Raw genomic sequence first — 12,946 nt, forward strand, 5'->3', positions numbered from 1 at the left:
CTTTTTTCCTAACATCTGACCCCAGCGGCTCCTCCCCACATGACCCATCTCATTCGATCCCATAAAGACTGGCACCCACAGCTGAATTTGAGTCCAGACACCGTATTTTGGGGAATGACTAAAAATACCAGCCCACCTATTTTTAGCATGCAGAATAAACATTATCTGTGTGTTTCTTTGGCTCCCAGGAGATTGTTTTTAGTCACAGAATTGAATACCCCTCCTTCCCACCATGGATTATTTTTAAAATGCAGGCTCAGGAATAACCCACATACACAACATTGAAGGCCGGACTGCCCTCAACACTAGAAATATACTGTCCAGAATCAAAGTTAATGCATTAAATGTGCCATCAACAAAGGTCAGAGGCCTAGAGGACCAACACAATTTTACTGAAGACTTACAACACTCTGATACTGTGCTAAAGACCAACACTTTGGGTTGGAAAAAAGCAGAAACACATAATCTATAAAATGACCTGGGTGAAAAGTTGTCATGGGAATTAGGGGTGAAGAGGGAATTAACTGATAGGATGGACTAGATCAGAAGGACTGTCCAGAGGTAAGGGAAGAGGCTTCATTAATTTGGTTAACTGGGGAAATTCAGAGAAAGTTAAAGTTCCTGCCCTTTCTATTGCTTTTTAAACTATTAGATCTTCCATGTCAAAGACTGCAGAGATACTGGTGATAAGGAAAGATATTATGCCCAGCACTTCCCTTAGAGGGGTCCCTGCTACACTCTGCCTGGCAACAACTTTACCAATAGGATAGAATCCATGAGGCCAAGAGGAAGTGCCCATAGGAGCCCACACTTGCTCTCTGTCATAGATTGAAAAACTTCCCCCCAAAATTCACACGTTGAAGTCCTTACCCCCCCACACCCCAGAATGTGATCTTATTTGGAAATAGAGTTTTCTCAAGTTAGGATATAATCAAATTAGTATGAGGTCATTAGGGTGACCTAATCAAATGTGACTGGTGTTCTTGTAAAAAGGGGATATTTGGACACAGACACAAGCACAGGGAGAATGCCATGTGAAGATGAAGGCAGAGATCAAGGCAATGCATCTACAAGCTAAGAAATGCCAAAGATTTCCAGCAAACCCCCAGAAGCCAGGGGTGAGGGATGGAATAGATTCTCTCTCACAGTCCTCAGAAAAGAACCAAACCTTGCTGGCACCTTGATCTCAGACCTCTAGCCTCCAGAACTCTGAGATAATACATTGTTGTTGTTAACGCTACCCAGTTTGTGATACTTTGTTAAAGATGTCTTAGCAATCTAATATACCCTCCTTCTAAACTAAACCCAGGACCCATAGCCCGAGAATCTCCTGAGCCCCCTTCCAGGGCCTTCATTGGCCAGTTCCCCAAGCCCATCCTCCTGAGGGCAGAATATGTGACATTTACATGCCCCTCTAGGCCCAAGATATAGCCACGGGACAGCTGTTTCTGTGGCATACACATTGGCATTTATGTGAGAGGCCTCTGCTGGTGCAGGAGCTGGAGGTGGGGAGAAAAGAGCTGCAGGCTGAAGGCTGAAGGCCCAGGGCTGAGGTCAACTCTCCCCAAACAGCACACTTAAACAGAGAATTCAAGGATTTTAAGAATCCTAAATTTAAACCTCAAGACAGGAAGCAAAATTATATTTATCTTTAATGATTTGTTAGCTTGATTTCTAACTTTTAAATATTCTTACATGGAGTACATGGGTCTCCTTCTATAGTCTGGTCTCAGTCACACAAAGGAGGTTGGGGAGGGTGGGCCTGTTGACGTCATACCAAGATGCCACGGTCCACTCCCTCCATCTGAAATATGTCCCACACAGCATCAGCCTTACAGTTGGAAATGCAATCACTGTACATCCAAGGGTAAACGCTATGCCCTCCTGACTGATGAAATGTTATTTGCTTTGCCAAAAAAAGACATGTTGAATGCAAAACCTAAAAATAAAATTTCTTTAGCTAAAATTTCCCAATGGAGATGATTTTTTTTAAGAACTTTCAAGTTCTAAATGAAAAAGAAAAAATGTTTTAGGAAGGCCCAATGTTAGAGAGCAAAGCAGTCTAGGTCCATCTACCTTTACTGAAGCTCAATTCCTAAGAATTAAGTGAATTTCAGAAGACCAGGACCCTTACCCTCCATTTCAGAGGCCTGCCCTTGGCTCACCCAAACATCTGTCAGGCCAAGACCATCTGTGGGAAACCCTGTTAAAGGATATAGTACAAATTAGATTAACTGATACCATATCCTGAGATCTTGAAATCTGGAGGAAATTGATACCTGGGCCACAGGAATCTAAGCACATAATGGTGCCAATTGCCTCATGTTTTCAGGGGATTGGAACCTGATTTCAAGAGATGTATAACTAAAACAGAAAAATTTTTAAAAGGAGACTCTTAGGAAAATTATGGAAGTAAAGGTAGTTAAGCCAATGGCTAAATCAGGTCATAGTTTTCCCCAAGGATATGCATAAAAGGAGAATTACACAGCAGCATTAACCAGGCCACAGTCAGTTTTTTGTGGGTCATGTGTTTAGGCAACATTCTGAGAGCAATAACTGAGAATGTTCTGGGTAAAATACAGGGAAAAAAACGGCTTTATAGAAATGGTTTGAGACTTGGCTGAGAGACTCCCAATTAGCATTTAGATCTGGCTCTGTTAACAGATAAATAAAATAATCCAAATTCAAGATAAAATTATGTAGAAATAGATGCTAGGGTCTCAAGTCTGTTAGATTTTTTTGTCTCTCTCTTTTTTTTTCTTCTAAAAAAAGAAAAGAAAAAGTAAACTTGTTTCCTGACCTAGTGCTCAGCCCATGAACAGTCTATCCAGTTGCCTTGGAAAGCAGGAAATGGTTAATAAAATAAGCAAGCAGGCCAGTTCGTAAAAGTGGGCAACAGACTCCAACACCTCATATTCTCATTACTTTTCCTTATAAAATAATAGAAAAAACATCATAAAATCAATATTGACTTATTTAAGTAGCTATAAAAGAGCTCTCTGGTCATTTGGTCCAACTATAAAATTATCTCACCATCTCTGTGAACTGTCAATCCTTTGAGAATATCTACCGCGGCTGTCTATTAGTTCTTAACGAAAAATACTTTGATTACTACTGGCATATCTTTCTTAAGGTTGGAGAGGAGTTTTTAAAAGCAAACATATCAGATATTGCAATGGAACTCTTTCAAAGTTACCAAAAGTTACTCAATATATTCATAAAAACCCACAGTGAAACAGTAATAAAACTCAAACACTTTTTCCCAAAGAAAACACCACATGGCTTTGTATAGCCAATGCAGTATCTAGAAACTACCTCCCCCAAATTTTCTTGTACTTCTCATGATATACTTGAAATATTAAATCATGGATTCCTTTACATGGTGATTTTCAGGTTAAAGAATAATGCATATGCATGATTTCTCAGCTTTTATGGTTTATTTTTGTTTGGATGGTAGCTCTCAGCTTCTTCTAGCTGCTTGTACTGCTGAGATTTTTTTCTTCCTCTTTACAGTCCCTAAATCACACTCCCCTAATTTTGCAGACCCATGTAGGAATTTCCATCAGACCTAGTGGCCAGGAATGGCTCTGCTTTTCCAAACAACTGGCTTGTTCCTTATATTATGGACACTGTCATTCTTGATGACTGATGGTATTTCTCTCTTTGCCTTGGCCACCAGGCAACTTGCTCATCCCTCTTATCCCTGCTAGACAATTTTTCTACCTTTATTTCCTCCTTCAGTCCAATTATCTTCAATCATTCTTTTTTATATCCTAATGGCGTGATTTTTGCCTTAATTTCTTTATATAGAAAAAGAGTACATATTTTGTCTTCTACTGCCTTAAAACTATTTCATGAAATTATTTTCTTCAGGTTCCATCCCTTCCCCTCAATTTAGAGCAGATTTTTTCAGGAAACCCTTCCAGAAAACCTGACTCAAGTTTCTCCAAAAACATACCCACCCCTTACCTTAAGCTCTTCACCATTGTGTTAAATAAACACTTATAAGCACATATCCTCAACAGGCAGGTAGACCTTTAGGTTGTTAGAGTTAGTTGTGTGTGTTTTACCTCATTCTTCTGTATTTGCATTTAGTTACAGTATTTACTTTATTTCTCCTGGGAGAGGTAAAGCTCCTTGAGATAGGGGATTGTATTTACACAATCATTGCTTGCTGTTTAACAACTTCCTAATTCCTGTACAGTTCCCCATTGCCTACAAATCTATTTTGCACATCATTAGCTTTTAATAGTAATAGGCAAGATAAGGTAGGTTATGCTGCAATAACAAAACCAAAAAACATTCCCAATGGCTTTTCACACCAAAAACTTTATCACTCAAACAAAATAAAACTCCAGTCCAGGTGACCTTCCAGGACAATCATCTTCCATATGATGCCTCAGCCAACCATTCTGCTTTGATTTATGAGGCAAAGTCATCATAACATGAAGGTGTATCCATGATCAGAAAGAGGAAAAGAGAAACAGGAGAATTTAGAGGGTCTGAAAGAAATATACTTCACTTATGCTTATATTTTATTGGCCAGAGCAAGTTACATGGTCCTGCCTAATTGCAAAGGGACTGGGAACATAGTCTACTGTATGCCCAGGGAGGAAGGGAGGACCAGATGGTAGCAAGCCCTAGTAACGCCTGCTGCATATGCCTACTTTAAAAAAACAAGAAGAAAATTCAAGTTGCTAACTTGCTGCAAAGGCTTAGGAATAAATTCAAGATTTTACTAGCTGAAATTATTTTAAGTGATTAAATTCAGGAATGTGTCAGCCACTGCAAGATGCATATTATAAAATCAAGCCCATTCATCTAAACAAAAATGACCATTTCAACCAATCAATAGACATTTAGTGATCACCAACTGCATGTGAAAGGTAATGTTAAATGCTGTATAGCATTTGAAATGACATGCTTATTGGAAAAATAATTGAAAGGCCAATCTATTGTCAGTCCTAGAAACAAGAATAAGGTCAAACTGGAGTGTCAGACCATCCCTCCAAATTTTGAAGCAGTCAAGATGTAAATATTCTAAATAATTTGTCAGTCAATATAGGCATGATGGATATGTGCCCAGGAGTGTGGATGATTTAAAGTTATGAGAAACGTTTTTAATATTTAAAGAGGTAGAAATTAGGTTAAAAAAACACAACTGAAACACTTGAGAAAGTAATGAAAGTAAATGAAAACCAACTCATGCAATAGATGTTCAGAAAAAAAGAGGTATTAAATATACATGGAAAATATCTGTAGGAGGTTTCATGGAGAACATGATAATAGGTCAGAGTGAAAAGACAGTAAATTTAAGATAAGCAGTGACAGAAATATATAACAAGATACATAGGAGATAGGTCTCAAACACTTGAGAAAGGCAATATTATTTAGCAGTTATGGGCACCTTAGAATCTGGAATATTGCTCTACTAATTATCCTCTCTTCCTGGTATTTTGTTTCCTTTCCCTAATCCCAGCATTTCTTTGATCCAGCCTTACCTGAAGCTTAATTCTCTTACTCCCTGCACCATTAGTTGTCTTGTTTCCTGGCTGCCTTTCATCACATCCACTCCTCTCTCTACTTATTTCAGCTGCCTTATTCCCTAACCTCTCTATTGAAATTGTTCTCTTGGCTATGACTAATGAGCTGGTCATTGTCAGGTTACCCATTCACTGGAGAAATGCCCTCCGGCCTGCCCTCTGTGACTCTTCCCCACCTTTCTTCCTTATTTCTCCCACTGGTCCTCTTCAGTCGCCACTGATTCCTTGTCCACCTCTTTCCTCTCTGAATGTAGCATTTCCCAATGTTTTAGGAAATCCATTCCATCCTATGACTTCAAACAGAACCTCTCTGAAGACATCAAACTCTATCACCAGCCTTGATGTCCCTTCTGAGCTCTTTCCAGTGGTCTAGAGCCTCTACATGGGTGTTCTATCAAGCATGTCCTAATGAACACAGTGTCTCCAAAGCCACTCTCAGCCTGGCTAGAATTCACTCTCTGTTAATGACAGCAAATTCCATGCTTTCCTCTCCTTTGACCCCCATCCAAAGTTTTCCCAAGTGTCAGCTCTAACTTTTCAGAGGCTCCTCACTCAAACTCTGCTTTCCTCTTGCCTAATCAGTTGCAACTGTCCCTGCTGGCTTTGACATCACCTCATCCAATTCAACTTATACATGCAGTGAAAGCAGACATCCCCACACTCTGGTTGAATCACCCTCCTCTAAAACCTTTGCTGGCTTTCCAGTGGCTCGACAAGAATTCACACCTCTCCACTTAAGCAAGCAAAGCCCTTCCAGATCAACTTCTCTTTCCAGCTTTATCTGCAAGTCCTCTTTCAATGAGCATGTTGCTCTAAACAAATGAGATAGTTCACAGTTCCCTAAATATAATTTGAACTTCACATTTTGAAGTTTTCACAAAAAAGCTTGATCTTGGTATAACTTACAAACCACAAAACTAATCTATTCAATTTGTAGAAAACAACTTAACTCTTTTTTTAGGCTTACTACCTTTACTATTTCAAATAATTGTTCAGAAGTATTTCTTCTGCAATATGAAGAATGCTTCAAGATGCAAAACACTCTCTTCTAGAATAAAAAATATGAAAAACAAATTTAAAACAATCTAGACTTAACTTCTGATTTTCTAATCTTCATTTTTAGGATTATAAAAATAATACATACTTATTTCAAAATCTTCAACCATTACAGAAACATGTAACATGGATAGCTACTATTTATTAAGTGCCAGGTAATGTACCAAATGCTTTATGTGAATTATGTCATTTAATCCTCACAACAACCTTATGAGATAAGAACTATTATTATCACCATTTTATAGATGCAGGAACTGAGGCTTGAGGAGGTTAATAACTTGACCAAAGTTAAAAAGCTAATAAATGGTACAGCTGTGATTTGACTAAACCACATTCCCAGGATTCAAAATTTCTTATAATCTCACCCTCAGATTAAAATTTTATCCTAGCTAAAATTTTCTACTTGGGCTTTTAGAGACCTGGAAAGTCCCTGGCTCACTCAACTCTACATAAAGGTTGAATTTTTAAGAAGCACCTACAGCACCACCTGTCCAATGCCTTCTCTCCCCATCACTGACTCTCTGACCTGACATCTCTCTTTTGGTTTAATGTATCGATCTCTCCCTCTGGTGAGAGTACTTTCCAAATGTCATTTGTTCATATTATTATTAACAATAGTAAGCTTATTGTCTAGAATGGGTAACACAAATAACTACTAAACCACCATATACAATATTTCACATATAATTTCAGGAGGTTCTGGACACCAAATGAAAAAAAACAGTGTCATTAGCAGTAGAAGAAGGAAAATGGACAATGCCTTTCTGTAAGATATGCTCTCTATACCTTCACAGTGCTAAGGGGAGAAAATGATTCATAAACTCACCTTTTATCTTCTTAAGTGTCTTTGTATTGGAAAGAAAGAAGATTGATAAGTAAGACAGACAGACATGCAGCCACATCTACCTAGTAAGGCTGCTTTGTGCAAAGTAGGGAAAGCATCCCCTAGACCATTCTAGATTCTTTACTACCACCTGCCAATATATTGTTTGTCATTGTGATCATGATCATGTCAATGTCACTGTATCATTGTGATATCAATCTATAATGTCTCCATGTGAATGTTCTGGGGTTGTCCCAAGGACAATTCACACAACTTATGTAGAGCCTAGAAGGTAATTAAATAATCAGAGAATAAAATCCAGAAGGATAAGTTCATTAAAAAAACATGATATATTAATCCAAGTGAGAGCATGACAAGCATCTCTTATATAAAAGGCAACAACCAGAATGTCTGTCCACCTGAACCAGGAGCAAAGCAAAAGAAAGAATACATCAGTTACAGCATGAAAAATCCAGGCTACAGAGAGGAAGATGTGCAGAACAGGAGTGGTGGAAGCAATCTAGCTGGAATTGACTAAGATGACCTACCCTTTCCTTCTGGGGACTCAGAAATATATATTCATTTGCATGTGCATACCTGCTCTTGAGTACACATTCACAATTCTCCCTCAATTTTGAGAAGGAATGCCAAGTCTTTTTTGGCTGACACAACTTCTAAGCTAAGCTAAAGATTAGTAGATTAGAGCCCAAAACACCTGTGTATGCATCCCAGCTCTAGCTCTTATCAGTGGAGGGTTTAGCCCATCCATTAGGTTTATTTAAGTCTCAGATTACATGTCACCACCTCATAGAAGACTTCCTTATGAAATACCTAAAGTAGGTTTCCCACCATTTCCCCAGTAAATGCTATCTCAGTCCACTTGTTAGTTCCCTTCCCATCATTTACCATAATTTGCACTTTTTATTCATCTACTTACTTGTTTTATTTTCTGTCATGCCCATTAGAATGTTCGATGCATGAGAGAAATGTGTCTGTTTTAATCACACTGGTGTTTATTCCCAGCATCCAGAGCACTGCCCAGCATACAACAGCTGCTTAGCATTGGATGAATCAATGAACCTTTCTGAGCCTTTTTCCTCATCTATAAATCAGAGGTTTGTTGTATTTGTTGTGAAGAATACAACATAAAGAAGCAGCTGGCTTCCACAGTTGCTAAGTTTGTCCCACTGTCATAAGGTATCAGGGCTACTCTCCCCACATCTACAAGTCACCATCACCACAGCATCTGGAAGAGCTGAAGGCAGAAAAGCCTGGTTTTTGCAACCTTTTATCCATCAAATCCTAGCAATGTCTCCCTTTCTGTCTCATCACTATTTTGTGTCATAATTTACTGTCTCCAGGGAGAGGATGGAGCTAGCAGCCTAGTGCTGCCATCACAAGCACCCAGTGGCCTTCTCTTCACACAACACCCAGGCCAATGGTGTGCTTGAAAGTATTTTTCATCATTTCTTTGTGGAGCTCCTGAGATCAGATCATAGCAATGGGACCTGTACTAGTTATTTTCATCTATCAATATGGCCAGGCTATGGTGCCCAATTCTTTTGTCAAACACTAGTCTAGATGTTGCTGTGAAGGTGTTTGTACATGTGACTAACCAGTAGACTTTGAGTAAAGCAGATGACCCTTCATCATGTGGGTGGGTCTCATCCAATCAATTGAAGACCTTAAAAGTAAAGACTGAGGTTTCCCAGAGAAGATGATATTCTGCCCCAAGGCTGTAATGTAAAAATCATGCCAGAGTTTCCAGCCAGCTAGCCTGCCCTGTGAATCCTGGACTTGCCAAACCCCACAGTCACATGAGCCAATTCCTTAATATAAATCTCTCTCTCTTTCTCATCTCCATATGTGTAAATATATATACTTAGATGTATTTATATATATTACATGTGAAATTTTATTTATGTGTGTTTATTCTGGAGTTAGGATCCTTTTCTTTTATCACCTTCTCAGAGAGATATTCCCCAAAATTATATGTATATATACATATATATGTGTGTGTGTGTGTGTGTGTATATATATATATATATATATATTATATATATATATATATATTTTACAGAGAGAGAGAGAGAGAACCAGCAGTACATATAATAAAATGCATATATATATATATATATCTTATTATGTGTGTGTGTATACATATACACACACATGAAACCATTAGGGCATTTCTCAGAACTTGTGATTTTTACGTGAAAAGAATCGACCTTTTCCACAGTGATGGAAAGCTGTTTTTTATTCTATCCCAGGGAAATGGTCAGGAACATCAGGATACCCAATGAGAGGAATAGTCCTTGAGGTGACCAGTTACAAGTGCCCTCTGGCCTCCTCAGAATCACTTAACCCAGGCCACCCTCTGTAATTCAAAGAAAATCGAAACCACAGCTTAGAGCCTCAAAAAAGTTCATCGAGTGGGGAGTGAAGAGCTCCTCAGAGTTCTGACGCAAATGGAAAAGACTTTTTTCCGCCCCTGGTTACCCCTCTGGGCCCTTTCACCACCTGGAAAAAAAAATTGTACACGATTGCGTAGAATATGGGCCTCTCCCTCCCTCTTGAATTCACTTTTTTTTTTTAAAGAATCTCTTGTCTAAGAATACAAAGAATTCTGTGAATCTTTCTGCTTCTGAAATATTTTCTACAGAATCTCTCTAGTACTTGCAAAGCAGTGATTATGAATGACTAAACAGTCTTGCATATATTTCTGGAATACTTGGAAATGCCTCTGTTATTTTTGGAAATATGTGCTTGTTCAGGTTATTCCAGCAAAGGGCAGCTACTGAAAGAATTCTTTCGTGACAAAAAGCCTGTAGCTCCACCTACTGCTTCCTCAAAGATGACAACCTGGTTTCAGCACTAAAAAATAAAAGTGAAGATCTAGGGAAACAGCTTTTTCTTCCAAATAAAGCTCGTATATTTAACTGCTTTTAGTAACAGTTAGCTAATATGTTTCCACCACTGGCAAAACAAACATATACAGCCCATACATTACACATTACACATCAAAGAATGGGAAATAAAAGCAGGCAAGGAGTAAATTGTTGAGTATTTTGAAACATCTATCAAAGTCATTGCCAACATCTGCCGAGAGCAAGATGGATCAGGGAAGTCCTTGGAGAATACACAACTTTGGGGAAAGAACTGACTTTAAGACACAAGCAAAATAATCACAAACATGAGGCCTAGTGGTATCATCGTATCTTGTTTTGCCTGGATTTGAAGAAGAGGTGACATGGGATCCCAAGCAAGAGAGAAGTGAGAGAATCCAAGTCTTTAGCTGAATGTTCCTGGTGAAATGGTCCAACTCTGCTGCCTTGTCGTTCCTCGTGGCTCACTCCACAGGATCTGGTCCAAGAAACAATTTCTGATGGAATTAATTCTTTTGTTTTGACTTTTTCCACTGCTACCAAACCCTCCAAATCGACGCCCCTACATTACAGCAAAGTTTCTTGTCTAATTTCTACAACCTCAACCACAATAGATTATGCTATTCTTCTCTCAATGTGAGACTAAGAAATGCCAAGTAGGAAACATGTTTTCCTTCTCTATCCTTTTATTCTTCCTGTGAGTTTCAGATGCTTTTCAGGTAAAAGCCAGTTTCTCTTCACCACAGCTAAAAAGAAATATGCATTTCCCATTTTTCATTTTCAACAATGAGGTGTAACTGAACTAGGACATAAAACTGGGAAGAACACTGAGAACTACTAAGTTGGTCATGTCCAGGTGCTCAAACTTTTTATTACTAAATCTAGAGGGGATTTTTCCCGTCTTTCATCAATCAGGTTTAGCTGTTTAAAACCTGTTTAACTGTATGTACAGCTTTGGTTTCGTGGTAATGCAATATTGTGTAATTATACTATCAATAACATTTCTATTTTGCACCTTTACATTTTAGAGTGGGTTTTTGTGTGTGTGTGTGTGTATGGTGTTTGGGGGACAATTTTTAATTTGATATAATTTTAACCATCCGGAGAAGTTGCCAGAATACCAATATACCCATGTATCCTTTACTCAGCTCCACAATGGGGCAAACTGTAAAAATTTTGTTCCATTAGTTTTGTCACTCTCTCCATATATATAATTTTTTTCCAACCCATTTGAGAATACATTGCAGGCATCATGCTCCTTTACTCCTAAATACATCAGTGTGTATTCTTTTCTAAAAAATATTTATTTATTTATTTGGTTGTGCTGGGCTTAGTTGCAGCTTGCAGGATCTTCAGTTGTGGCATGTGGGAATCTTAGTTGCAGCATGCAGGATCTAGCTCCCTGACCAGGGGTCAAACCCTGGCCCCCTGCATTGGGAGCAGGGAGTCTTAACTGCTGGACCACCAAGGAAGTCCCCAGTGTGTATTTCTTAAAAGAATATTTTCTTACATTAACCACAGTACAATTATCAAAATCTAGGCAATTTGGCATTGGTGTAATTCTACTATTTAATCCACAGTCAACGTTCAGAGTTCGCCAATCATGCTAATAATATCTTTACAGCTATCTTTTTTATCCCAGTCCAGGATCCAAACCAGATTCCTAGCTTTCACTTCAGTCTCCTTTATTCTGGAATAGTTCTTCAGCTTTTCTTTACCTTACATGACCTGGAAATTTTTAAAGAGTCCAGGCAAGCTCTTTTATAGAACATTCTCCATTTGGGGTTATTGCTCTTTTGCCTTCTCCTACCACAGGACAGATATTCTGTTCTCATTTTATCACATCAAGACAGACATGATATTGGTGATGCTAACTTTGATCACTTGGTATGAAATGGTACTTGCCAACTTTTTCCCTTCATAAGCAATAAATATTCGTGGAGAGATACTTTGAGACTATGAACATATCCTATTCCTCATCAAATTTCAACCACTAGGATGTATTGATGATTTTTTTCCTGAATTAATTATTAATAATGATGCAAATGTTATTACAAATGTTTCAAAGTAGAGATTTTCTAACTCCATCATCCTTCCTACATATACCAGTCGGCGTACCACTTTTAGCTCACATTATTTCAACATCAGCCTTTTGCAATGTCAATTACACCCCAGAAGCATATTAGCAAAGACCTAAACTGCTTCTTGATTTGAAGAAATCAACTTTTCTTGATTTTGAAAAGTTTGTGCATATTAAATCCCAAAGGAAAATGTTAAATACACCCTGCAAAAATCCCTCTAAACCATTAAGCAAATTCTTCCAAAAACTAGAAACTATCAATCAAAACAAAAACAAACAAACAAAAACTTCACCTAAAAATAACATTGGATTATTTGATTGGGAAAATGACACCTATCAAATTAAAAATAGAGTCTTCTCTTTTGATTCATGAGAAAAAAGACAGTAAAGCTCAAGTCTGTTGAGAAGCCATGAGAAGGTGTCTCCTCCATCTGAGAACCAAAGGAAGCATACATCCTGAGATGTTGCTACTTGAGGCCACTATTAATCCATGTAGTCCTGTAACTTGAAGGAACATGGAAAGATCATGTAACTCACCTCCAACCTTGCCCTTCTTCCC

Source organism: Neophocaena asiaeorientalis, unplaced genomic scaffold, assembly GCF_003031525.2.
Source record: "Neophocaena asiaeorientalis asiaeorientalis breed wild unplaced genomic scaffold, Neophocaena_asiaeorientalis_V1.1 scaffold400, whole genome shotgun sequence".
Classification (NCBI taxonomy): Eukaryota; Metazoa; Chordata; class Mammalia; order Artiodactyla; family Phocoenidae; genus Neophocaena; species Neophocaena asiaeorientalis.